Source organism: Priapulus caudatus, unplaced genomic scaffold (genome assembly GCF_000485595.1).
Source record: "Priapulus caudatus unplaced genomic scaffold, Priapulus_caudatus-5.0.1 Scaffold6900, whole genome shotgun sequence".
Classification (NCBI taxonomy): domain Eukaryota; kingdom Metazoa; phylum Priapulida; class Priapulimorpha; order Priapulimorphida; family Priapulidae; genus Priapulus; species Priapulus caudatus.
The window spans coordinates 1-5,365 of NW_014583961.1; the positions used below are offsets into that span (position 1 = coordinate 1).

General features: G+C 46.6%; 1 long non-coding RNA gene across 1 annotated transcript; it reads right to left on the reverse strand.

Annotated features, from left to right (window-relative positions):
• Positions 1-470: 470 nt before the first annotated feature.
• Positions 471-1,210, reverse strand: LOC106820105. Its single transcript, XR_001395557.1, has 3 exons — positions 1,181-1,210; positions 891-979; positions 471-594 (listed from the first exon to the last, which is right to left on the reverse strand). It is a non-coding gene; the product is annotated as an uncharacterized LOC106820105 (long non-coding RNA).
• Positions 1,211-5,365: the final 4,155 nt, after the last annotated feature.

Sequence of the window (5,365 nt, forward strand, 5' to 3'; positions counted from 1 at the left end):
GGTTTCTCTCCCGTGTGAGTAATCAGGTGTGTCTTCACACTATCCAGACGGGAGAAGGTAGCAACACACAGATCGCACTTATATGGTTTCTCTCCCGTGTGAGTTTGGATGTGTGTCTTCAGAGCACTCGAATCTGAGAAGGCGGCATCACACAGATCGCACTTATATGGTTTCTCTCCCGTGTGACTTCTCATGTGTGTCTTCAGGTGACCCGAGTGTGCAAAGGTAGCATCACACAGCGCGCACTTATACGGTTTCTCTCCCGTATGACTTCTCATGTGTTTCTTCAGATTACCCAACACTGAGAATGCGGCATCACACAGCGCGCACTTATACGGTTTCTCTCCCGTGTGACTTCTCATGTGTATCTTCACTCTACTCAGACAGGAGAAGGCAGCATCACACAGTTTGCACTCATATGGATTTTCCCCGGAATTAATTCTCACGTACTCCATCGTGCTTCAGGGAAAGCTGCCACGTACTGGTCACACACGTCAGGTGTCTACCCTGTCTGGCGCTCAAGTTACGACCACGTGTTTTGCTTCGTAGACTGCCTTGTCTCACTTGTAGAATTCACGTCCTATATAGGCTCTCCTACAAATTAGTAAGGATAGTACAAATCAATGCATTGAACACCGCGTATTGATGTAGAACAAAAACGCGCCCTGTTTATGTTTGCAATATAACTGTTCATTCTGAATATCAAATTATTATCATCCAAACATCATACACCATTTAACGACTGTAAGGACAAGCACATAATATATCACGAAACTAAATACACTAACTTAATATAAGAAACATCCGTTTACCCAATGAAGTCACTGAACGTCCGTGTGGTGTTCTCGTATTAGACTGATGTTACAAACGTCAATGGTGTGATTATATACCTGCTGTTATGATGAAACCGGTCAGATATCCTGACACACGGGTAACCGGTCTTATCTGCTGATACCAGGACACAAGGTGGTCGCTTCCCCTAAATAATTACAAAAGCTACTGTACACCTCGCCCACAAACATTGCTGTAAAACTATCTCATGGTCTCTCCTGGGCTTGGTGCTTAAGTAGCATCCGTACTGTGTAGGAATGTTGATTGTTATTTCTACCAAAGCAGCACTAACCAGCCGTGTAAACAAGCACTAACAACAAATCAGTGTATACATAATGTTCTTACACACACCAAGCAATCCCGCATCTCTGACTTATTGAACTCGGAGTTCCTCACAACACCCTGCAAACCTTTTTAATGTATCTCATTTCATGTATATTAAACAATGACTGGTGACACCTACAAACCATATATTTACCTCCGCCAGGGGTGGCTGGCGGAGGTTATGTTTTCACCGGCGTGTCTTTGAGTGTTGGTTTGTGTGTTTGTGGGTTTGTGTGTTACCATGCACGTTTCAGTTCACTTCCGCTAGATGTGTTGGCTGTAGACTTACAAACACGCAACCACAGGCTAATAGGGCGCAACCACAGTTTCTCCCCACTGCAGCCTCGCACTTAACTCGCAATCATATTAATTATTAAGTATTATTTATATTATATTTGTCTATTTGAATAGGGATTAATTAAGTAAAAAATTTCACATTGAGAGAATTCAGCTGCCTTGGCGGAGGGCTGTTGCTCCCCGAGTGCCTTAGTTTACAACTGCGCTAAGTAATCTAGGCTTGGAGTATGCATGTGTTTTTAAGCATCCTTATGTCTGATTTTAGCTGCATTGGTTATAATGATGGGGATAATAGGCGTAGGTTCAGTCTTCACAGCTTGCTCGGCACACCCTTATTGGTTCGTGTTATACAAAGATAGCATAGGGTATTCCGCGTCGTTGCTTAAAGGCCTCTTTATGCTGCGTTTTATGCCACGTGTGTTCCCGCGCCCGCAGCCCCGTTTGGCCCGAAACGTAGTGCGCACGTGGGATTATGGAAATTATTATTTCTCTTCTGTTTCGAAGTTTTATCAGGTCCTCTTGCAACAGTTTTCTCACTCCTATCACGGTATCGTGACGGGCCGTGGGGGAAAGTGGGCTGCTGAGGTCGCGGAGGGTCGCAAAGGCGCACTAACGGTTTGCGTGCGCGGATCCTCTAAACCACGATGCCATTACGTTCCTCCCGGCCGTCACGGTTTCTGACTGGGGTCACTCCACGTTCTTCCTCCTACGATCTGATCAAGTTCTGACACGTTGTATCATCACGTTTTGTCAAGTGCTTTTCTAGCGGATTGAAACGTGGAAAGCGCGGCAGCTTTGGAACACGCTTTGTGCCACGGTATAAAAAGAAGGGCTCCCAAGCCAATACAAATCATTGTATCCTGAGATTTCGACGAGGACAACATCATGGAATGCCCCATAATTGAGAAGCCAAGAAATTTGTGTTTGCCATGTTGCCGTGCATAACATCCACGTTGTCATCAGCAAGAAGTAGAGCCAGCAGCGTTGGCAGAAAGGGAAGGCCAGTGTGGTAGGCAGTCAGGAAGAAGGCTGGTCGAAAGCCAAGATCCATGTGGTGCGGCGAATGGTTATCGAAAGACAGAAGGCAGCAGCTCGGGCCACTACTTCAAAGACATTTTAGATTTTACTTTTAGTTTTTAGTCCAGTTTTTAGGACCGCCGCCGGCGCCTTGTCAGCCGTAGTTAGAACGCAATACGCGCGCGTAGCGCCGCCGGGAACCGAACCCGTCTTGTCCAGTCCGCCCTTCCTCGATCCCACTACGGACCTCGCTTCGAAGTTTTGGTTACGGCGTGCTCCTTATTACTGCTGTCACGTTTTGTTGCGTTCACCCCGTTTTACTACGCCTACTACGTTTCTCATTCGCACTCGGTGACCGGCTGCGTTGGCAAATCTTTATAAAAAATTAATATATTATGGCGCAGACATCCACAGGTAATCACGGCCTGTCAGCGTTTGCCCAATTCCGTCCCCCCGCGGTATGGTCTCACGTTCATCACAACGTTTTGTCCACGGTGGGTCGTGAAACGGTGGCTGCGTGCCGCGCGGGTCGGGGTCGAAACACGATGGTGTAAACGCCAGCGATTAGTATGAAAAAATAGTTACATAATATCAAATTAACTATTTTTGTACATACTACTAAGAAATTTTACAGGCTGAATGTCGTTTACGGAGGTGTATCCAGAAAAACGCAGTTTTTTGGATTGAACACAAATGGTTAAGAATTTGCGGAAAGCTAAAAAGCGCAACCTACTTTGTGCGCGTGTGACGTTTAGTGCTGACGTCGATCTAGGCACTTCTCGCGTTGTTTACCCATGTTGCCAAGGTTACATGGAGCCTGTTGGCGTACAAGCTGTACAATGTGAACCACCGATTCATAGGAGTTCGTTCTCCTAGATTAATATCAGATTCGTACCGATACGGGTACTGATGAGCAGATCAACAGCATTGATAAAGCATCGAAGAATGCACAGTAGTCCAGTAGGACAGATAAGATTTATATCTATTTGTTTATTAGTTGATCAGCCTGGTACATGTTGAACCGTTGGCAACGATTACCCTAGGCCGCCCGACCAGGCTCTGTGCGACGGCATTGTGCTATACAACGGAGACGGGAATGGATGATCTGCTAATTGCCTAGCAATACGTTTCTTGAGCTTACGATTACCCAGGCATGCGTTTTTAGGCAACCGTGACAAGACAATAGTTGCCGATTGCCTTGTTCAAGGTTCGTTGCCAATGTTCGAAGGCAACACGTCGAACCAGCAGAAGGAAGTGAGCTGCTGTAGAATGGGAAGTGTGCTGAATCTGGATTGCAGTTTAGCCCGCTTCAAGTATTTCATTGTAGGCTACTAAGTCTGGTGTACATATTGAATGTTTTTGCTTTCGGGGGCTACAACGCTAAATAGCCTAGCCGAGAGAGTTTTTTCCTCAGACAGATTATGCAAATGTGCAGATTTCCCATTTCTCTCAGTACTGACAAATTTTCTAAAAGAGAGTTAGCGCTCAGGTACTACAGTGAGGCCTGACTAAAGAAATGAAAAGGTGATCATAGCCAAGTCAACTTTCGTGGGCCTGAGTGATTAATGTGGTTTAATCGCGGATAGTTAAAGTCTACAACTGCATATAGTGTACATACAGTATTATTATGCTCATTGATTACATTTAATATGGCAGTTGGATGTTTATGCCAGTATAAGTTTCAGCCGATGATTAGCCTTGCTGCTCATGCACTGATGCGAGGGCTTTGTTGATGGACGGGCGCAACCGGCGAAAGACCGTGGTCTCCGTCACAGCCGTTTTCGCGCCAGGTGGCCGTTTGGCAAAGTATTTTGATATTTCCACAATTTATATAGATCCAACATAAAAAGACGTGTTTTAAATATCACAGATGGCAAACATAAAAAACATGACGAATGCTTTGGTTATTTACGTTATGATACCTAGCATCAAATAATTGCTAACAACAGCGCAGCCATATGCGTCTGGCGCTCATCTGAGGTCGCCTCGCGTAGAGCGGACAGTTCGTTGTGTTGGGTGGCGTTGTCGCTGGGCTTCAATCTTGAGCGTCTGGTCTGCTATTGATTATAAACCCGGGGGTCGGGGCGAGGTGGGGGAGGGTGGGGGGAGGGGGCTTCTCATTAGCAAATATAGCGTTCAACTTCCTTTGTTAATCAGTCAACAAACTCCATGTTAAACCTCCTCTTGCAGGGTGCAAAAGGTTATCCGACACTTACTCTCTCGCCCATGTCAGCAGAGGGGACATTTCATGGTCCTTTCAATAAGCCATAATGAAAAGAATGCATAGTGTGGTCACGCCTGAAACAAAAAAAGTTTTCAATCGCTTCGTCAGCCATGTCCTCAAAAAATGATCTAAAATCTGCCCTGTGCCATTGACCTTTGACCTGTGACCTCCAAATTTCGGCACAGTGATGGCTTTGCCTACCATTGATCGCTATATACGAGTCTAGTCGCCGAGCCGTTCTAGATTTGTGCGCCGATTCTTATTGCCTCCCTATACCTTAACGTTAATGGATACTCGTGTGAATGTTCCCCTTCCCTCTTTTACACCTCTTGACCTCTTAACACTTTGACTCCCCCAGCTTCGACAATCCCAACTCGTTTTTGACTATCCCCCACGACGAGCCCAAAGTCGTCACTGCCGGTCTGCCGCTACCCCCCCCTCTCCCCTCTCCCAATCCCGCGCCCCCGCTCTCTCCCCCCCCCGACCTGCCTCTCCCCTGCCCCTCCCCGTCCGTCATGGCGGTTAAAGCATTTGTGCCAATACTGTTTGAGGAGACGGGACGCGACAGGACGGGGACGGACGGAACGACCCGCACGGGACCGATCATCGCATTCTACAAGCGTTGACATCTGACGTATGTCAGATGAGCCCTTAACACAATATAGACCAGTC